The sequence below is a fragment of the Saccostrea cucullata genome, unplaced genomic scaffold (assembly GCF_032062105.1).
Source record: "Saccostrea cucullata isolate Sc308-1 unplaced genomic scaffold, CSIRO_AGI_Scuc_v1 ctg1158, whole genome shotgun sequence".
In the NCBI taxonomy this organism is placed as follows: Eukaryota; Metazoa; Mollusca; class Bivalvia; order Ostreida; family Ostreidae; genus Saccostrea; species Saccostrea cuccullata.
The window spans coordinates 47,351-71,198 of record NW_026926078.1 but is presented as its reverse complement, the minus strand read 5'-3'; the positions used below and the strand labels follow the sequence as shown (position 1 = coordinate 71,198).

The 23,848-nt window shown below is 33.5% G+C and overlaps 1 protein-coding gene, 2 long non-coding RNA genes and 1 pseudogene across 8 annotated transcripts in view; 1 reads left to right on the top strand and 3 right to left on the bottom strand.

Moving 5' to 3' along the window:
* The window catches only part of LOC134270684 (gamma-tubulin complex component 2-like), an 84,420-nt gene that overhangs the window by 17,526 nt on the left and 43,046 nt on the right, over window positions 1–23,848 (bottom strand). The gene's annotated exons all lie outside the window — the stretch shown is intronic.
* Window positions 221–22,240, bottom strand: LOC134270690 (uncharacterized). Of its 2 annotated transcripts, none has more exons than XR_009992866.1 (3): window positions 22,198–22,240; window positions 21,899–21,987; window positions 221–298 (listed from the first exon to the last, which is right to left on the bottom strand). It is a non-coding gene; the product is annotated as an uncharacterized LOC134270690 (long non-coding RNA). The 2 variants fall into 2 exon arrangements; XR_009992865.1 differs by lacking the exons at window positions 21,899–21,987; window positions 22,198–22,240 and adding exons at window positions 20,553–20,641; window positions 20,854–20,955 and having other exon boundaries at window positions 227–298.
* LOC134270685 (E3 ubiquitin-protein ligase TRIM36-like) lies at window positions 6,350–8,153 on the top strand (annotated as a pseudogene).
* LOC134270691 (uncharacterized) lies at window positions 17,331–19,665 on the bottom strand. Its single transcript, XR_009992867.1, has 3 exons — window positions 19,637–19,665; window positions 17,652–17,729; window positions 17,331–17,370 (listed from the first exon to the last, which is right to left on the bottom strand). It is a non-coding gene; the product is annotated as an uncharacterized LOC134270691 (long non-coding RNA).

The following is a 23,848-nucleotide window of genomic DNA, read 5'->3' as shown; positions in this document are numbered from 1 at the left end:
CTCCTTTTTCTTATAATATACCTAATACTCACTTATACAAAGAACAATATATTTTTTTTATCTCAGAAGCTATGTCTAAAACGCGCTTTGTGTCTTATTCTAGATGACTATATCCCTGAGGGAACATGGACCCCTCTTAAGATTTTACACAGAATCTAATGCTAAAACTATGGATCTCCCCATGCTAACTGTTATAATTATAGATAATAAACTTTTTTATCTGCATACAGTTCAACATGTCATCCAGAATGGCATGCTCCTGAGCTGGTACACTCATGCTGCTTAGTGGAACAATATTCTGTAAAATAAATTACAACCTCATTTACAGTCAGCAATTTGAATTCTATTGTCATTATAATGAACTTGTTATCACATTAAACCTATAATTGGGTTATATTTTGGCTTACTTATTTCATACCAACTCTTAGGTCCTTGTTTTACTACTTACTTTGACAACAGGAATGTTCTACTTGACCAATAATATCTAAGGCTAACAACAAGGAATGCTTACTCCTCTAAGGTATCTGATCCCATTCAGAATTTACAGAAGGTTGTTGATGACCTGTCCACAGATATGTATTGTTGATATTTTTAGATCATCTACACTTTTTTCAATATTGAAGGGATTTAGTTCAAGCTGTTATGTTTCAACAACATATTTACAGGACACAAGTACATGTATTCCCAAGACACAATCACACAGATACTTGATTTTGAGGATTTGCCCTGTTTGACGAGATGTATATTATGTATGGTAATTACCTGATCAGAGGACTCATCTACTCCCATATTGAAGACCAGTGTTAAATACCTGATCAGAGAGTTCATCTATTCTGACAATGGAGTCAAGTGTTAAATACCTGATCAGAGGGTTCATCTACTCTGATAATGGAGTCAAGTGTTAAACAACTGATCAGAGGGTTCATCTACTCCAATAATGGAGTCAAGTGTTAAATACCTGATCAGAGAGTTCATCTATTCTGACAATGGAGTCAAGTGATAAATACCTGATCAGAGGGTTCATCTACTCTGATAATTACGAAAGCCCAGAAGGCTCATTCGAGATTCGAGATTCGAAATACGAGATTCGAAATTCGAGATTCGAAATTCGAGTTTCGAGATTCAAGATCCAAATTAACCAATCAAAAGGCAGGTTCAACTTTGATTACTCCCCTTTATTATGTTTTACTATCAAGAAATAGTTGAATATATTCATATCAAATGGGTTATTTGCTTAAATGATAATGCAAGAAAAAAAGATATATGTATTAAAACGAAATAAAAAGGAATTTTAGGTTACATTTTAGAAAATATATATAAATTCTTATTTTTCATCATTAAACAAAACAATACATAGGTATATAGAATATTATATGGTCTTATCGTTGATTTTTTTTAAATAAGAACATTGATGAAGGAGAAAATTATTATGTATATGAAATACTAATGAGGGTACATTTCTTTACATTGTGCCCCCCCCCCCACAATAATTTTATAATTTTGCCGATATATAAAATACTATAGATATCATAACTACTATATGCTTGTGCCCCCTCAATAAAACATCTGATGACTTAATATTTTTTTGCTTTGTTTTTGGTTGTCAAGAAATTTTTGGTAGTTGAAAACTGACAATGAATGGCTGCCCCCCCCCCCCCCCAACCCAATGAAATGAACATTATGGTTTTACTAGTATATTTGAGTCTTTGACTAAGTCGGGCGAGACCCGAGCGGTTTCCTTTTAAATATTTATCGAATATATATTCATTGTATCTATGCATCGCATGTTGATAACCACATATTTGCCCCCCCCCCCCTTCCCACTTGGCCATTCCCGTAATATTTTTCCGATATAATATACTATAGAAAACAGTAACTTCATGCTTATGTCCATTCAAAAATAACTTCCAATTACCATGATAACCCCTATTTTTCGAGGTTAGGGTAGGGATAGGGGGATAAACAATGATTTTTTTTAAATTTATTATTCCCAATGGGTCATTATCTTTATTAAGCATGCATGTTTCAGCCATCCTTATTTAAGGGGCTGTCTATTGGTTTCATAAACTTGGTCACTGGCCACTTTCTAATACCGTGTCACAAACACTATCCACCTTGAAACCCGTAGTACTAATTATTACAGAGACGAAGCATCGATTTTGAAAGTGGGGTGGGGGAGGGGGGCAGACAAAAATATTTTTGCAAACCTGAAAATAAAAACTGACAGAAATTTGTCTAAACCCGAAAATCCTATTTCGGGGCGTAAAGGGGGCGAGGGGGGGGGGGCGAACTTCATTTAGTACCTAATTTTTTTTAATACACTACTACTTAAACTTCTTTGACTATTCTGCACCACTGTACCAAAACGTGTGTGTGTGGGGGGGGGGGTTGGCAACCGACCTTTCGATGAACATTTTCAACAGTAAAAAAATTACGTGCTGTTAATCTATTTTAAGTTTACTATTATGTCAACAACCCTGTATCCAAAGTAGATAACTTATATAATTCTTTATATTAATCTCTTATGACATTTAAGAAGCTATTAAAAATTGATTAAGCATATCTTGTAGACGAAAATCTAATATTTCTTAAAATTTCGTATTGATAATATATAACACTTTTTCTTGCGTTGTAATTTAATCAATTGACCTCCTCGGTATTAAAATATTCAACGATTTCTTGATAGTAAAAAATAATAAAGGGGAGTAATCGAATCTCAAACCGCCTTTTGATTATTGGTTATTTTGGATCTTGAATCTCGAAACTCGAATTTCGTCGAATTTCGAATCTCGTATTTCGAATCTCGAATCTCGAATGAGCCTTCTGGGCTTTCGTAGATAATGGAGTACGCAAATGCTAAATACCTAATCAGAGGGTTAGTCTACTTCCACAATGAAGTTCAAGATCAGGGAAGGTCTCTTGAACAACCAATCTGGCTGAGGAGGAATGTTTACTAGAAAAATGAATTTGTTATATTTGTTAAATGATGATTTCTACCACCTTCTCAGATTAATAATGATAATAGAAGTTATTTTTTTAATATTATAATGATTTTCATATTAGAAATAAGATATTTTGAAGATTAAGAATGTATGAAAGATTCCATTTTAATACCAGTTGTACCAGTGAAAGAATAGAGTCCGACATCGTAATTTTTTGTTGACTTATTTTTTAGACTTGGGTTCATCATACTTGGCTAGGAACTCAATAGGGTTTTTGTTGACTTACTTATTAGACTTGAGTTCATCATATAGTTATTAATGCTTGCAAGAAATGTACATGTACAATTACACCTTACAATACCCCTGCATCTACTTTGGTACAATATTTTAAACTTCTTGAATTATGATAAACAATTATTTTTACATATATTATTAGGCCGGTCGAAGCAATCATATATTAATCAGGGTAATGAATGCACGTGAGTAGATAAATGCAGTATCTGAAACAGTGATGAAAATGTAACCTTTTTTAAATCTGCAGTGACGAATGCGCAGTGAAGAATTCATCTTCATATTAAATATTTTAAAGCAATGTCATGCAACAAAAAATTCAAAACCTGCTTATTTTCATTTCCTTCGTATGTACTTGTACGTAACTCTTAATTTCAAATAATTATTCCAAAATGTTAAATAAACCACTACAAACATACCTATTGAATTAATTGTCAACACTCGTCACGGAGACACAGATCTTTGAAGTTACAACTTTATTAAATAATTTAAATACAACAAACACCAATTGTTCACACTTTCAAGGCCTTTGACTAACAAGTTTAGATCACCGTTATATATATTCATAATTAGCAATCCAAGAAACATGCAACTGTTGATGACAAGTATAAATTCTTTTGTGTTTTGTTTAGAATTATTTGTAGTTTTCTTTTTTCTTCTTCATATGCCCTGTGGGGATCCGGGTTAGAATAGGTCCTTAGTACATCTTTGCTTGTCGTAAAAGGCGACTAAATGGTGCGGTCTTTCGGATGAGACCGTATAAATCTAGCAGGTGTGGCCCGATAAAGATCTCTCCCTGCTGAAAGGCCGTAAGTGCCGAGCATAGGCTTAAATTTGCAGCCCTTCAACGGAAATGGTGACGTCTCCATATCAGTGAAATATTCTGGAGAGGGACGTTAAACTGTATACAATCAATCAATCTTTATTTGTGTTGACCTTTTCAATGGGGAAGAACTCAATGTTAGTAAAGATGGAGGTCATAATGTTCTACAGTCAAAAACGCATACTTAACACCCAGTGTAAATAACCACTTTTACAGTAGTAATTATAGATAATAAGATTGATTGATTGTATGTTGTTTCACGTCATGTTGTTTCTGAGTAATTTTCACTCATATGGAGACGCCACGACTTGCCAGTGGAGAGCTGCAAAATTTGTCCTATACTCAGCAATCAGGGCCATTGAGCAGGGAGGAATTTTTTGTGCCAGCACTTATTCGACACAGGACCTAAGGTTACATGTTCTAATCCAAAGGACCGGTCTCCATGTCACACAATGGGATTTAATAACTTCAACAGTTTAATACCCTGTGATCTTGCCCAAAACGAACTTTGAACAGGGTCAAAGCCCGTTTCTGGTCACAATTTACTATATTATTAAGTAGGAAATATCTTGGTTACAGTCTTTTTAACAGACTATTTAATTCATTCCTATTCTGGTCAAAGAAGTTATTTACAATAAAAATTTAATAGGTCACAATGTTATTTAAACTTTGACAAATAAGTATGAAAATACTAGGTTTACAAGTTCAAATAATATAATTAAATTCTAGAGGGCTAGAAAAAATATTTGGGTAGTTTAAAAGATCATCTTTGAGCAAAAAAAGCATACAGTTAGACAGATGGATAGACAGACATGATGAGTTCCCAAGCTTCATTTGCAGATATACAATAACCATGATAACAATCTTTATTGTAATGATTGCGATTCCCAAACCATGACAAATCTATTCAAAATTCCCTACACTGTCAGGTATACAAGGGGTTTATGACTAGCGTCATACAATTAAAACCGCTCTAGGTACATCAATGATTTTTAAATATTAAGTTAGCATCATCTTTTTCTATCTTAAGTATAAACCATAAATCATAAATTTTATTTTATAATAAATTAGTAAATTAGTAATATATTTGTAAGCAATGGTATGTCCAGGGGGCGCAACCTCGAAACCAATGTTTTTGCGACCTGTATAAATGAGAAAAACTCTTTTGATATGATCATTTGACATCCAAAAATCCCTTTAATTCACGTATGTGTTGGGACACAGTTGTTCCATAAAATATGAAATTTTCACTTAATTCTAAGAAGCTCTATGATATTTTATTGTAAATTTTACACGGGATGTCCAAACATATGAGGTCTTGAAAATGACGTCAAAAGGGGGAGAGGTTTTCGTTTCCAACATTCTATGAAGTTTTGCCCCTGAAAAAAACTGGTATAGATTTAAATATATTGAAACTGGCTACAGAGAAATAATATGCATCCAAAGTACTTGTCTTTTAGTGTCAACATTGATTCAGGGAGAAAAGGGATGCACGGTTAATGTCGATTTGCAGTCAAGGCGTGAAAAATCAATCACGTAAAAAAATGACGCTGATCATGTGTTGTTGATATTGAACTCCCCAAAGCAAAATATGCCGGCACAATCAAGCGAGGATCTCTCCCAATGTATTAATTCATTTGGAATATTATATTCATTGAAGGCCACTGTTCATGGCATTGTAAAGTCATATAAACAAGGCGGGTTTAAGTCCTAACTCAGCTCCAGGCAATCTCATCAAAAAAGTGTATGAGGTTATTTATTTTTTGTTGTTTTATGTTCCATATAAATTTTGAAAGCACAGACTACATAGTTATCATTTTATAGCCTCAGTCCACGAACCTTTTGATAACCCCTCGTAGCTATATATATGGCAGATATAGACATCTCAGGTATTTAAATCACGTGAAGTAAATTGTGATGTACGGAATTATCAAGAAGGCCATGTTAGATTTAGAGGTGAGACAAATTATATCAAGTCGAATTAATATATTACAATACATTAGTTGCTGCCACTCATAACATAAATTTAAACCCATGAAAGATTATACATATGATAAAAATTACAAAGAATTGCAAATATCATGTTCTTTCTTAAAAAGAGCGTATATATGTTTAGCCGTAAAAAAACACTGATCAATATTAGTCGCTAGTGTCATTTCCAAACTGGTGTATCCATCATCATTGATTATGGAATTTCACAAACAAAAGCTAAAATCTTCTATTGTTTTTGGTTTAAATTTACTTAAGTACATTAAGCCATGTGATCTAAGCTTCCTTTTACCTTAAATTACAGTGTCTGTTAATTGTTTGACACAAACCCCAGTAATGGACCCCCGTTACTGTGCCCAAGACATCCTCCTCTGTGACCTCTGTCAAACAGCTGCATTACAGAGCCATTGTAAACTTTGTCAGATTAACCTGTGTAAGGCCTGTGTAGGGGAGCATCTCTCTGATGTATCAAAAAGACACAAAGTTGTCCCATACAAACACAGGAAACATACTTCTAATGTTAACTACCCAAAATGTCCAAAACATATGCAGAAACTTTGTGAACATTTCTGTGAGAAATGTGACATTCCTGTTTGTTCTACCTGTATATTCTCTGGGAAACATAAAGAACATGATTTATCTGATGCTCTGCAGAAACTCAGCTCAAAAACAAAAGATTTAGAAAATGACTTAAAAGATCTAGAGAAAAGAATCCTTCCAACATTTAAGGAAATTACTTCCGATTTAAGGTCCGGAAAAGTCAACATGGAAAAACATTATGAGAGACTGACAACAGCTGTCACCAAACAAGGAGAAGACTGGCACAGAGAAATTAACATCATTGTCAACAAACAGAAATCTGAAATTAATAAGATGAAATCTAAACACCTGGCTGCTCTAAATAAACACGAAAATGTAATCAAACAGATTATTTCTGAAGTAAAACAGAGCATAGTTGATCTGAAGAAAATACTGGACTCCAATGATGTCTCCCAAACACCTGGGTACAAATCCAGGAATGCTGAATTCAGAAGTTTACCTCTTAAAATCACTGTATCATTTCCAAGTTTCTCTCCTTATCTGATAAACACGGGAAAGCTCCATCAAATGTTTGGTTCTCTGTCAGCATTATCCATTATAACAGAAGAAAACGGTTACACAATAGAGACACCAGAAAACTGTATCCTATCGTCCAGTCAAACCACTGCTTGATGAACCAGAGCTCATCACCACCATAGACACTGGGTACATGCCACTATACAGTGTTTCCTGTCTCAGTGATGAAGAAATCTGGACATGTGGAGATGACAAAGTCTTGAAACTCTACAACCTCCAGGGTGAACTACTGAATTCAATCCAAACCAAGTCAGGGAATGAACCATATGACATAGCAGTGACAAGGAGTAGAGACCTAATTATACTGACCCTGATATTGGAATTATAAACATCGTAAAGGATAGAGAGGTACAGGAAGTGATCAGACCAAGGAGATGGAAACCTTGGTATGTCTGTAGTACCTCCTCTGGTGACCTTCTGGTTTCCATGGTCAGTGATGATGAAAAACAATCAAAAGTTGTCAGTTACTCTGGCTCCATAGAGAAACAAACCATTCAGTTTGATAGTAAAGGTAAACCTCTCTATTCCTGTAGTACTATTAAATACATCAGTGAGAACAGAAACCTGGATATCTGTCTAGCTGACTGGGGAGCCAAAGCATTAGTGGTGGTCAATCGGGCAGGAAAACTCCGATTTAGATACACTGGTCATCCCTCTACTACCAAGGATTCATTTAATCCATATGGCATCACAACAGACAGTCAGGGTCAGATCCTGACAGCAGACTTTAACAATGGCTGCATCCACATCCTAGATCAGGACGGACAGTTCCTCCGTTACATTGATAACTGTGATCTACAAGCTCCACATGGCTTATGTGTAGACACTAGAGACAACCTCCTTGCAGCTGAGTGGACCAGTGGTGAAGTGAAGAAAATCAAATATATGTAAAAAGAGTGTAAGCATAAACTGTTTGTAACTGAGATATTCTCTATGGCTGAGTGAAATAAAATTGTGAACATAAATTCAAGTTCTTGTGAATTGCATTTAAAAATTAATTGTTACAGGAGTTAAAAACTTAATGGTGTCACTAATTTCAACAGAAATCAAAACTGTATGATGTGTACTCTCATGACAAAAAAAACTTTTCATATTTCAACATATTCAAATTATACACTAATAATTTATTTACATGTAAATTTATTATTAATAAATGGTTAAAATAAGAAATAATTAACAAATATACCTATCAATAAGTGGTTATATGCTAAAAGGTTATATTTTTTTCTAGAATAATTACAAAACAACACAGGGGGGAGTGTTTTATTTAAAACATTAATTGAATGCACAGATGTAGGGTGCTGTGTTCTATTTATAACATTATTTATTTACATTTCAAATGTTTTTATCAGAGATAAAATTACAAATTGTAAAAATACTTTATTTTTACATAAATCTTCCGGTTCATGGTCTTAAAAAAAATCACATACAGGGTAGCACAAAGAGACAAAATTAGGGTTATTAGCTCTTGAATTTACGAAATCAAGAATAACTATCTGATTTTTTTGTTTTTTTTTATCCATGACGATGATAAATCGATTGGCTATGAAGGCAATTATAAGTAATAAACAACGATTATTTGGCGCTAGCACGCATCATGGAATATGCCCGCAGAACAATTGCTAATCATAACACCATGTTCCCTGTATAGCATTGTTTACATCTTAAACACCTGTGTTGTGATGTAGGGAGTCGTGTTCTTTAACAAAATATCAGTGTAGACTTCTGATCCTGTATCAGCTGACTTATTACTAAAAACAATAAATAGAATATAATGTATGTTACCTTACATATAATTAAATAATCAAGAATCTTGATGCTTTTTGACTGGATTCTCTTTCCTGAAGTGTTTATCAGACATTTTGTCTGACGTCAAATGTTCTCTCAGACCAGTGAAAGTTTTGTCAGATCAGATACATGTATCTTATTTTCACGTTGAGAAAGTGATATGAATTACAACACCAAGATTCCATTTATTATTTTCAACTGCCTTCAATCTTACAAGTTTCCTTCATTAGAATAGAGAGTCTTTAATCAGAGACATAATTAAATGACACATTCTTTTACTTTGCTATAAGAATTTAAATTGATCATTGTCAATATGCCTCGTATGCAGCCATTCTCTCTGTATTAGTGACCTTCGGCTGCATCCAGATCCCAGACAGATAAAACAAAAGATAAATTCATTTAACATACTGAAATAACACACGCAAATCACGATTACAGGCACGAAAACGGTATATAAATGTCCACGCACCCCTTGTCAAATAAGCTTATCATTTCCAATCGATTGAACTTCTTTAGACCGACCATGAAGCTTAACGAAGTTCGAACCTGATATTTAAAGTCTTAAACTTTTTTTGCCAAGTATGTTTTTAGTTTCGACTTTAGCTAGAAAAAAAAAATGGAATGGAGGGAGAGGGGCCATATCCTCCGTGCCTGTGGTTTTTTACATAAGGGCAATGCCGCTCAAAAAATGTATTCGTTTATGTTTCATTAGTTTGTGATCAACCAGTATATATATTTTTCAAATGTTCTTTTTAAAAATAAAGATAGAACTTTTTATGTAATCGGTGCATTTGCAATGTTAAATATAATGACTTCTTATCGATTATTATGAACTTTTAATTTAAATATAGGGCAAATAATTTGATCCCGAATTTGTTTCTAAAATTACTGGGGAAAACCTCATAATGTTTTTATAGAAAATAAGATTAAGCAAATTTTATTTATTCAATGCAATTTTTAAAATATGGAATTGAATTTTTTAACTCACTCATTTTTTAAAATTTTGCTCTTTGTCCGAGATTAGCACATACCGTTTCATAAATGAATTCGACTTTCCATCGGCTAGCAGAGTTTTGACGTTGCAGTTTACGAAGATAAAAGAAAACAAACACATGCATACCATATATGGTTGTGTAGATGATTTATCGTAGAAGACAATAGTAATGAACAGTTTGTTAGTGCATTTCCTCTGAAAGTGTAAATGAATGCGTTTCCGAGGAGGGGGTACTGAGTGTAATTCGGAGTTAGATACCCTGTGTTATAATTAGATATATACTAAGGGTTAAAATTTATTTCCGAAACAAGTGCATGTGCTCTCAGAATAGACCCGAGAAGATGCAATTGATAACACAATGAAACGCTCTTAATACTTTCAGTGTTGGTCATTCGAATCGAAATAAGCCTTCATTAATTTTGATATGCATACTGTTAACAGTTACACTAAAGTTGTCTAAACTTCCAATTTCAACAAAAGTTATAGCTAGATAATGTACTGAATTTTCCATTTCGCATTGTGACGTCATAATCAGATGTGCACAAGAAAGTCGCCGAAATCAAATAAATTGCGTACCCAGTTTTAATGATGTCAGCAATCCCGCGACCTACGTTAACTCCACTTGAATGCGATTTTCTCATTAATAAAGTTCAATCTGCATTGTACATTTCAGATTTACTGTTAGAAATTAAAAATGACACAAAAGTTTATAAATAAATGACAGCACCATAATCCGCTCTAAAACTCGGGATCGAACGTCCTTAATAGGTTTTAAATTACATGAGATAGCATAAAAAGACACAAATTGTTAATTTACTTATAGTAGCAAGGTATAAGATATTGTATCTAGAAGTAGGATCATTTAACATTTTTTAAATACTAAAATGGGAATAACTCAAATATTCATCAACTCAAATTCATTTCAGTTGTTTATTTAAATTTTCATTTGCGCTCATCGTTTTGATGAGCGCAAATGAAAATTTAAATAAACAAATTACAGAGGGAAAATATTGAAAGCTACCATAGTAATGATGTAAGGTGTTGTGAGTGGTGATGTAGGGTGTCGTGTTCTATTAACACTATACCTGAGTGATGTTGTAGGGGATTTCTATTTATAACACTATACCTGAGTGGTGATGTATGATGTTGTGTTCTATTTATAACACTATACCTGAGTGGCGATGTAGGGTGTTGTGTTCTATTTATAACACTAAACCTGTGTGGTGATATAGGGCGTTGTGTTCTATTTATAACACTATACCTAAGTGGTGATGTAGGATGTCGTGTTCTATTTATAACTCTACACCTGAGTGGCGATGTAGGGTGTCGTGTTTTATTTATAAAACTATACTAGAGTGGTGATGTAGGGTGTGGAGTTCTATTTATAACACTTTACCTGAGTGGTGATGTAGGGCGTTGTGTTCTACTTATTACACTGAATCTGAATGGTGATACTAGTATAGGGTGTCGTTTTCTTTTTATAACACTAAACCTAATTCGTGATGAAGAGTGTTGTGTTTTATTTATCACACTTTACCTGAGTTGTGATGTATGATGTTGTGTTCTATTTATAACAATATACATGAGCTATAATGTAGGGTGTCGTCTTCCATTTATAACACTTTGCCTGAATGGCGATGTAGTCTGTTGTGTTCTTTTTATTACACTATACCTGAGTGGTGATGTAGGGTGTTGTATTCTATTTATAACACTTCACCTTAATAGCGATGTATGGTGTTGTGTTCTATTTATAACACTATATCTGAGTGGTAATGTAGGGTGTTGTTTTCTATTTATAACACTTTACCTTAGTGGCGATATAGGGTGTTGGGTTCTATTTATAACATTTTACCTGAGTAGCGATGTAAGGTGTTGTGTTCTATTTATAGCACTTTACCTGCGTGGCGATGTAGGGTGTTGTGTTCTATTTATAACACTTTAACTGAATGGCGATGTAGGGTGTTGTGTTCTATTTATAACACTTTACCTGAGTAGCATGTAGGGAGTAGTGTTCTATTTATAACATTTTACCTGAATGGCGATGTAGGGTGTTGTGTTCTATTTATAACCCTTTTCCTGAGTAGTGATGTATGATGTTGTGTTCTATTTATAACACTATACATGAGCGATGAATGTAGGTTGTTGTGTTATATTTATTACACTATGACTGACTGGTGATATAGGGTGCTGTGTTCTATTTATAACACTTTAACTGAGTAGCGATGTAGGGTGTTGCGTTATATTTATCACACTATACCTGAGTGGTGATGTAGGGTGTTGTAATTTATTTATTACACTATACCTGAGTGGTGATGTAGGGGGTTGTGTTCTATTTATTACACTATACCTGAGTGGTGATACTAGTATAGGGTGTCGTTTTCTATTTATAATATTATACCTGATTCGTGATGAAGAGTGTTGTGTTCTATTTAAAACGCTTTGCCTGAATGGCGATGTAGTGTGTTGTGTTCTATTTATAACCCTTTACCTGAGTGAAGATGCTGTGTGTTGTGTTCTATTTATAACACTATATCTGAGTGGTGATGTAGGGTGTTGGGTTCTATTTATAACACTTTACCTGAATAGCAAGGTAGGGTGTTGTATTCTATTTATAACACTTTACCTGAGTGGTGATGTAGGGTGTTGTGTTCTATTTATAACACTATATCTGAGTGGTGATGTAGGGTGTTGTGTTCTATTTATAACACTATCCCTGAGTGGTGATGTAGGGTGTTTTGTTCTATTTATAACACTTTACCTGAATAGCGATGTAGGGTGTTGTGTTCTACTTATAACACTTTCCCTGAGTGGTGATGTGGGGTGTTGTGTTCTATTTATAGCACTATACCTGAGTGGTAATGTAGGGTGTTGTATTCTATTTATCACACTATACCTGAGTGATGTAAGGTATTGTGCTCTATTCATACCATTTTATACCTGAGTTGTGATGTCGGGTGCTATATTATATTTATAATACTATAACTGAGTGGTGATGAAGCGTGTTGTGTTCAATTTATAACACTATAGGAGTAGTGTTCTATTTATAACACTTTACCTGAATGATGATGCAGAGTGTCGTGTTCTATTTATAACACTATATCTGAGTGGTAATGTAGGTGTTGTGTTCTTTTTATAAAACTTTATCTGAATGATAATTTAGGGTGTCGTTTTTATTGATAACAGTATACCTAAGTGTTTATCTGCTTGGTGTCGTGTAGTTCGTACACAACAGCGCTTAAAGAATAGTTTTTATTAATGTTAAACATTCTGTTTAGTGGTATTACGCAACAACTATCTATAGTCGCAAAATATTATCACTTTTTTATTATATTGTTCTACAGCAGTGTTAGAATTCATTCATACAAAGTAAAGGAAATAAATAATAAACACAAGGTATTTTTACTCAAGTTGATGAATGTGTAGTTGTAGATCTGTATATCATGTCTATAGATCATTTTGTCTCATTTATTTTCATATTCTGCAAGTCTGTTGTATATAAAACAAATTAAAGACCTTTCTGTTCTGATTCAAAACAAAACCTTGATCGGAGTTCTCATTGTTGTATTGGATAGTTTACAAGGCCATGCTTGTCTAAATCTTCATAAAAAAGATACTAGGATAAATGTTAAAATGAATCTAAATTACTGTTAAAAACATTCTGGATGTACAAACTGACGAACCAAATAGAGAGATAAAACAAAATATTAATACATTATGTAAGCTGAAATAACACACTCAAATCACGATAACAAGCTCAGAAATGGTATATAAATGTTCACGCACTCCGTGTCACAAATCTCTGTCAATTCCAATCGATTGAACTTCCATAGACCACCCATGAAGCTTAATAGGTTTTGAATTACATAAGATAGCATAAAAAAGACGCAAATTTTGGCTTATACTAGTAAGAGATGAGATATTGTTTCTAGAGGAGGAATATTTTAAAAATTAATTTTTAAAAATATTAAAAAAAAAATACTAATAAAAAAAAATAAATAGGTCAAATGTTCAAACCCAAAAAATTATTTTGAAAGATGATATATTTAAATTTTCATCTGCGCTCATAAAAAAAATTGCAGAGGAAAAATATTGTAAGTTTAAAGTTGTGTTTTCATAAATTAATCAATTTAACAGAAGTACCATTCCTGTACATTTGCAATATATTTACCGGTATAAGGTATACAGTTGTATTAATAAAAAGAAATAAAATTTCGTTTCCTATAACACTTTACCTGATTGAGAATGTAGTGTGTCGTGTTCTATTTATAACACTATACCTGATTGATAATGTAGTGTGTCGTGTTCTATTTATAATACTATACCTGATTGAGAATGTGGGGTGTCGTGTTCTATTTATAACAGTATATCTGAGTGGTGATGTAGGGTGTTTTGTTCTATTTCTAATACTATACCTGAGTGGTGATGTAGGGTGTTTTGTTCTATTTATAACATTATACCTAGGTAGTGACGTAGGGTGTCGTGTTCTATTTATAACAGTATATCTGAGAGGTGATGTAGGGTGTCTTGTTCTATTTATAACATTATACCTAGGTAGTGATGAAGGGTGTTGTGTTCTATTTATAAAACTATACCTGAGTGGTAATGTAGGGGGTGCTGTTCTATTTATAACACTATACTGAGTGATATTGTCGGGTGTCGTGTTCTATTTATAACACTATATCTGAGTGGTGATGTAGAGTGTCATGTTCTATTAATAACACTATACCTGAGTGGTGATGTAGGGTGTCATGTTCTATATATGATGCTTTACCTGAGTGGTAATGTAGGGCGGTGTGTTCTATTTATAACACTATACCTGAGTGGTGTTGTAAGGGGTTGTGTTCTATATATAATGCTTTACCTGAGTGGTAATGTAGGGTGTGGTGTTCTATTTTTAACACTATACCTGTGTGGTAATGTAGGGCGTTGTGTTCTATTTATAACACTATATACCTGAGTGTTGATGTAGGGTGTTGTGTTCTATTTATAACTATATCTGAGTGGTGATGTAGGGTGTTTTGTTCTATATATAAAGCTTTACCTGAGTAGTGATGTAAGGTGTCGTGTTCTATCTATAATCTATCAATCTAAAATTGCCAACACTTAAACTTTTATCGTTAAATTTTCCTTACTTATTCTGTAAACAAAGATTAATTACATAGTTTAAATTTCATTACATTAATCCACGAACTTTTTGTTGACCCCTCGTATGTTATGCATGTAAATGTAAATGCATCACTATAGAAGGGATCATTACAATTTATCTTAACACGTCAACTAAATACATTTTGTATGAAGTTAAGATAATCCTTTAATTTTGTATGAAGTAAAAATTGTTTTATCTCCCTTGATCTCCTACATAGGGCGAAACCGTTTTTGAAGTTATGTAACTTGTTTGTAAAATTCAAAACCTTTCTTTGCAAGAACTACTGAATCAGGAAAGCTAAAATGCAGGTATGTGCTTTTTACTTTTGTTAAACCTTGCTAAATAACTATGCATCAAATACTAAATACTTTTATACCCTGTGACGTTGTTCAAAATCTTAGATAAGGGTCAGAGCATATTTCTGATCCCAGTATACTTTTATTATTTTCTTGGTAACAATCTGTTTATATAAGAGAAGAATTCTACCCCTCTTTATATTTCAAGTTATTGGCTATCAAATCTGAAATAGGAGAAACCTTTTTTAAAAGTTTTTTTTTTAAGTTATTAACACCTTTGACAGGTCAATAAGAAAATAATAAGTTCACAAGTATAAATCAGTTTTACAGATCTTCAAAAATTGATTTTGCTCGTTTAAAGGATAATCTTCAATCAATAAATGTCTACACACAGCTAAACAGACAGGTAAACTAGTAATACCCCATAAACCACAAAAAATCAATTTTCAAAGATAAAATATTTTATGGTAAACCCCAAGCCAGAAATTCTATTTATTTACGCAGTTTGAAAGAGATATCTCTGATATTTAAATCCCTTGGCCTCGTAACTAGATAAATATTTAGAGAGAAGACAAGAAAGTAAAGTCTGATATGTGAAGGATATTATGGAGTTCATTTTGGATCTAAATGTAAGACGATCATATGTAGAAAATCTAACATATTGTTGCAAGACATTACCCCGGCTGTTTATTAATTATCTCAAGTGGAGTAAAATACATAAAAGTCACTACATATTATACTTTTTATATGAATTATACAGATTTGCAAACATGACATATTCTTCCTAATAAATGAACAAGGTGTACAGAAAACACTGATCAAAATTTCCCTACTGTCATTTCCAAACTGAGTAACTGTCTCAATATTTCACAAACAATTAAAACTTAAACCTTTAAAATATACTACTTTAGTTTAAAGTTCCTTTAAGTTCCTCGAATCATGTGATCAAAGTTGTTTTTTAATTACAGGGTCCACTAATCGTTTGACCCCAAACCCAGTGATTGACCCCTAATGCAGTGCTCAAGACATCCTCCTCTGTGACCTGTGTCAAACAGCTGCATTACAGAGTCATTGTGAACTTTATCCGATGAACCTGTGTAAGGCCCTTGTAGAGGAGTATCTCTCTGATGTATCAAAAAGACACAATGCTGTACCATACAAACACAAAACTTCAACGCCTGACTACCCATGTCCAAACCACACCCAGAAACATTGTGAACTTTACTGTGAACAATGTGACATTCCCGTCTGTTCTACTTGTATCTCCTCTGGAAAACATCATGACCATATTAAAGCAGATATTCTACAAAAGCAAAGATCTAAAATTTAGAAAGTGACTTACAGAAACTCGAGAAAAAATCTTACATTAGATCTAAACTCTAAAAGAGCAAACTTGGAAGATCATTATGATAAACTGACAATGTCTGTCAACAAACAAGGAGAAGATTGGAAGAAAGAAATAAACATTATTGTCAGCAAAAGGAAATCAAGAATTGTTGAAATGAAAACTAAACATCTGGCTGCTTTAATTGGACAGGAAAATGAAATCAAACAGATTACCACCGATGTTAAACAGTGTATTCTTGACTACAATGATGTCTCCCTAACCCTGGCATACAAATCCAGGAATGCTGAATTCAGAAGTTTACCTCCTGAAATCAATGTAACATTACCAAAATTACCAAATATCTCTCCTCGTTAGATCACGAAAGAACAGCTCAATGAAATGTTTGGTTCTCTGTCAGCATTATTCATTATAAAGGAAGAACATGGCTACATAATAAAGACAAAAGAACGATTTGGTTAATCAATGTCAAACAACATTTTTGATAATTCAACAGGTATTACAAATTTTGATGTCACAAAGTAATAAAACGCTTTCTTAAAATTCCGGCACATTAAAGTATAGGGTCAAACCTTGATAAAAGTTCTCCTGGCTACAATTAGGGCCTGGTTGACAAGTCCATACTCAAACGCTGATTTCTCTGATGATATTTAAACCAAACCAAGTTAAATATAACTATATAGTGTAGATAAGATCTTGTAAAAGCCAACACTTTTTTCTCTAAACAAGAAGGAATTTTACTCTCTTCAATTGCCAAAAAATACAATAATAAATTTCCTATACAAATTGTATAAATGTGGTACATGTGAAATGAAATAAACAGCTTTTTGTATAATTTAAGATATGTCATTATATTCTATTAGTCAGACATTCAATATTGACAACATTATACACTTAATAAATAATTATCAGCTGTCTTACCTTCAATAAACCTGGCCACAGTGGAGTAATTACAACACAAAGGAAGAATTCTTCTGACAAGATCTTGTAGAGAGGGATCTATGGAAAACAAAACATCCCAGCTTTCATATAAACCAATTAAAGAATTTGACATCTTTTTTTATCAAGATTTGACATCTCTATCTACTAGTACTAAGATTTTGTCATCTCTACATACTCAGATTAAGGTCAAGATCTAGTAAATAACTTTAAACTAATTTTTTAAGGAATGAAGCTTATTTCAACTTATGTTATCCGATATGACATAACTTGGGGCAGTTTACGCTTTATAAACCGCGAAGCGGTTTATAAGAAAGCGTAAACTGTCCCAAGTTTTGTTATATCGGATAACATAAGTTGAAATTAGCTTCATTCCTTATAATTTAATTTCAGTGTAGACAATGAGACAATATTTCCTCCGGAAAGAGGCTTTAAATTGAGTAATATTTTAAAAGTAACGTCAAGCGGAGTAATACGTTTTTGACGTAACTCATTGTGACGTAGGCAAGTTATGTTATACAAAATGTTATGTGTTCCTCTGAATGATTCAGCCAATGAAATTGCTTGATACAAGTGAAATTAAATTATTTGGTGATAGATCCATTATGACGTCATAAACTATTTCAACTTTCTTTTTCACGTACTTTATGGCTTTAGAAGAATTATGTAGAAATAGGGTATTTTCATGACATTCAATTTGAAATATAGAGGATATCTATATTGTGTGATTTGATATTGGCTTTATCCAACGAGTTGAAATGGTGTATATATTCGCGAGGCTTGCCGAGCGAATATACACCATTTCAACGAGTTGGATAAAGCCAATATCAAATCACACAATTATAGATGTTCTATTTATCTCATACGACTTTCGTTTTAACAAAACTTTGAGACTTCCCCTGCGAAACTACATGAATGACTGCCAAAATCAAATTGATGACGTATAACTTGATGACGTAGCACCGTTGATGTTTACATGCGTCGAGAGAAAGTAGATCGAGTTCAAAATTTAGAATATTTGCTATCTGTGTCTTTGAAAACATCATGTGAAAATAGCTGAAGCTTTACATCAAACGAACTTCTGACTGAAAGTTGTTAGGACTATGGGGATCGTGAAAATCAACTCTTTTTACGATGGCAGTACAAATCGTGCTAGGCAAGGCTAGGGGCCTAGACTTTGTCTAGATTGTTTGCTGATCCATGGTAAGTTACACCTACATTACTAGGTAGGCATACGTAGTATAATATAAGAAAGCATTGTTAAAGATGTCAAAGGAGTCTTATAACAACAACTTAACTGGTACATGTAGGCTTTACTTTCTCCGAAAACGATCTAAGAGGGGGGGGGGGGGTAACATCTGTCTTCAAATAGCAAACGGGTTCCTTGATAAAATAAGACACTTCTTTGACATCTTGCTTTTAACGATATTGCTACCCTTTATCATTCATTTTATAAGGGCAACAATTTTCACAAATAAAAGTTTCAATAAAATAAAATCTTGAAGCGAGGGTTTGTGTCAAATCTGGAAGTGCTATTGATAAAGCATCTACCCGTTGATAAAGCATAAGTTTATCCAACGGCCTGTATCACCAACACGTATGAGATAAATAATGAAAAGTAAACCGGATACCTACATTAAATTTGATATTGATTTAAAGAAGAGGCCATGAACATACTAATTACTGTTTTCTGAGAGACTGTAGGCAATCTGGATACATTTCCTTTGTCGAATATGAAAAAAAAAACTCCAAACTTATTCATGACTGGTTTTCTTGAATTTTTAATTGAAAATGACAGTTTAAAATACAGTTTTTCATCTTGTTTACCTACAAATTATGCCCCGAAACACCTCATTTGACCAAGCTTAAGTTGTAACGCATCAATAAAGAAATTTATTTCTCAAGTTTGATAAATCTGTAGGCACCTTTTATTTACTAGATCTTGACCTTAAGACATCAGTACTTACCCAGATTTTGGTCCAACATATATTTCTTTGAGGAGTACCTCTCTGTCAGAGCTCGGGGCCAGGATGTATTTCCCCTCAATTCCCAGTGAAATACAATTAGTTTCAGTCTAAAACAAAACTTACATTCTCTTCCATTTTCACCAATTATCTTGTTTTTATTTTGTTGTTCTATGAACTCATTTTCAAAATATACTAAGTGCTAACTATATAGAGAACAAGAATTTTGTTCCTAGAAGTAATTTCTAAAATTAGCATTCTGTGTCTCATTCTAGATTATTATATCCCTGAGGAATTATAGACCCCTCTTTAGATGTTATACAGAATCTGATGTTAAAACCCTGGATCTGCCCATGTTATCTGATATTGTAGATGATGGACATTTTACCTGCATACAGTTCAACATGTCATCCAGAATGGCGTGCTCCTTAGCTGGTACACTCATGCTGCTTAGAGGAACAATATTCTGTAAAATAAATTACAACCTAATTTAAAGTCAGCAATTTGTAAATTCTATTGTCGTAATAAAGATTTGACACCTGATTCCACCTCTGATGTTTCGGAGATCTGTGTTTGCTCTGCTCCTATTTTGTATTGTTTTATGGACATTAATATTGAATACTGTTCATTACCTCCATATCCTTCTTTGTTATCAAATATAAAGTATAATTGGGTTATATTTTGGCTGACTTTTTTCATACCAATAGAGATGTTCAAAATTTCAAAGGATTATGACAAAAAACAAGATATTGAGACATTAGTTTCAGCCAATCAAAAATTGTCTGCATATATCGAATGTTTTTACAATGCTTGGATATGCAGCTCTCTGCTTTATCTGTCCGATTTTTTTCAAGCAGAGAGCTACAGTTCTGCACCTAAGAATTCATCTACTCCGATAATGGACTCAAGTGTTATATACCTGATCTGAGGGTTAATCTACTCCCACAATGAAGTCCAGGGTCAGGCAAGGTCTCTTAAACAACCAGTCTGGCTGAGAGGGAATGTTTACTGCAATTACAACTATATCATGTCATGTGAATATGGATTTTTACTAATATTTCAAATTAATAATGATAATAGATTAAAATTTTTTGTCATTATGATTTTCATACCAAAAAAATAACCTGAAATACAGGATGTAGAAAATATCACTTTTTTGCTTCCTAGTCTCATACCAGTAGTACAGTTTAACTTCAAAACACTGAGTATATAAATTTTACCATTCCGCTTGTTTGGTTTCTCCTGCAGGGCTTTCCTTAATATTTCTGACAATGTAGTTGCAGTCATCATTTTTTATTCTTTAAACAGTGTGTCCTTTAACTGTTAAAGAGGAATTCAGAGTTAAATTAAATTTCAGAGATCAGTTCAATTTTTCAAACTTTAAAAAGATTTGTTATTATCAACTCCTTACCCAAGTTTAAAGATGATCTACTCCGATAATGGAGTCAAGTCTTAAATACCTGATCAGAGAGTTCATCTACTCCCACAATGGAGTCAAGTCTTAAATACCTGATCAGAGAGTTCATCTACTCCCACAATGGAGTCAAGTGTTAAATACCTGATCAGCGAGTTCATCTACTCTGATAATCGAGTCAAGTGTTAAAGATCATCTTTTCTGATAATGGAGTCAAGTGCTAAAAACCTAATCAGTGTGTACATCTACTACCACAATGGAGTCAAGTGTTACATACCTGATCAGAGGCTTCATCTACTCTGATAATGGAGTCAAGTGATAAAATACCTGATCAGAGAGTTCATCTACTCCCACAATGGAGTCAAGTGTTAAATACCTGAAGAGAGAGTTCATCTACCCCCACAATGGAGTCAACTGTTAAATACCTGATCAGTGAGTTCATCTACTCCCACAATGGAGTCAGGTGTTAAATACCTGATCAGAGGCTTCATCTACTCTGATAATGGAGTCAAGTGATAAAATACCTGATCAGAGAGTTCATCTACTCCCACAATGGAGTCAAGTGTTAAATACCTGAAGAGAGAGTTCATCTACCCCCACAATGGAGTCAACTGTTAAATACCTGATCAGTGAGTTCATCTACTCCCACAATGGAGTCAGGTGTTAAATACTGATTAGCGAGTTCATCTACTCTGATAATGGATTCAAGTGTTAAAGATCATCTTTTCCGGTAATGGAGTCAAGTGTTAAAAACCCGATCAGAAGGTACATCTACTTTGATAATGGAGTCAAGTGTTAGATACCTCTTAGAGGGTTCATCTACTCAGATAATGGTGTCAAGTGTTACATACTTGATCAGAGGGTTCATCTACTCCCACAATGAAGTCCAGGGTCAGGCAAGGTCTCTTAAACAACCAGTCTGGCTGAGGAGGAATGTTTACTGGAAAATAATTTTATCTTGTCATGTGAATGTGGATTTTTACTAATATCTCATATTAATAATGGTAATAGATTAAGATTTTTTGTCATAATTATTTTCATACCAAAAAGTAACATGAAATACAGGATGTAGAAAATATCACTTTTTTGCTTCCATGTCTCATACCAGTAGTACAGTTTAACTTCAAAACACTGAGTATATAAATTTTACCATTCCGCTTGTTTGGTTTCTCCTGCAGGGCTTTCCTCAAGATTTCTGACGATGTTGTTGCAGTCATCATTTTTTATTCTTTAAACAGTGTGTCCTTCAACTGTTTAACAGGAACTCATAGTTAAATTAAATTTCAGAGATCGATTCAATTTTTCAAACTTTTAATTAATTAGCTTAGTTATTATTCTCATCTCCTGACCCATTACTGTTTTTATTGATCAAAAGGGAGTTCCTACCTCGGTGAAATCTTGCATGGTGATTTTTGCTCCGGGGGCGGGGAGCTGTGAAATAACCCTGCTATGTGAGGCCAGAGCCAAACCAGATTTATCAGCTTTGTCTCTCGCAATTTTAGTTAGGTACTCTTTTGTCTGTAATAAAAATCAGCCAACAACAACACACAATAGAAATGGCAAAAATTAAATTTTATCATTTTCTGTTAGCTCCGAGTCATTATTCTTATTGTTTCAAAGAGAATTTCAAAATAATTTTTTTATTTTGCTATATTTTGTATTACAGTATTTCGCCTTCAGTTGAAAGAATATATTGAGTCCAACATCGTAATACTACTGTATTAAATCAAGAATTATACCTATTCCTCCTCACACAGTTTGGAAAGGAGAAAAACAAAGGGGTCCAGTTCTCTGTTACTATGGAAACAAAAATAATACAACTAATTCCAATTGATTGAAAAACAATTTCCAAGCATATTAACCACAAATCGTACTTCTGCTAATCATAGTAACTACACCCAGCTACAGCTGTAATCAAGACACCCAACTCTTCCTCTTAACGTAGTTTGTATCTCAGTGCATGTATGTAGTGTACTTAATATGTGCCAAGTCTTAGAGGAATTGAACCAAAAGTGTATGGCTGGTGTACTTAGAAAGAATTCTAATTGAGAAATAATTCAAATTTCTTTTTTAGTAACAATGGCAACACTGTTGAATCGAAAACAGTGGTCAGCTTGTGTTTCAAGTCTTACTGAATTGAACTAAAACATTATGAGGAGCAGGGTTTTAAGGTTTCGAAAATTGTTGTATGGACAGAAAGACAGCTAGACAGACAATGAACACCTCAATACTGTAGATTCCTAAACGTACACGTGGAATTAATTATCGCATAATTTAGCGAGAAGCACCATTCGTGAATTAACATTACTTCCTTTTATTTTTTATGGTGTTTGAAGCCCTTAATCAACTGTCCATTTACGAATTCTTACTCTCGCAATTCAAGAGTCCTTTCGTTAAAATAACTACTCGCGAAAAATAAGGAATCTAAAGTAGTGAATAATCAATTAAAGTCTCTGACCAGTAGAGCTTACAAACCCTGTTTTAGGCCTTTCTTTGTAGACCTTTCCTTGGCTAGGAACTCGATAGTTTTGTTGACTTACTTTTTAGACTTGAGTTCATCATACTTGGCTAGGAACTCAATAGGAGTTTTTGTTGACTCAGCAATCTTTCTCTTAGCTTGATGAGCAGACACGTAAAATAGACAGAAAATACCATAGTTTCTTTGGATAAAGCATAGGTTTAATGAAAATCAAGACAAACTTCTTCATCACAAACACTTTTATTCCAAACATCACCTATTGATACTTCTAATACTAAAGTTATGTCTTTTAGAATTCTCTATTTCTATTATCATGATGTCT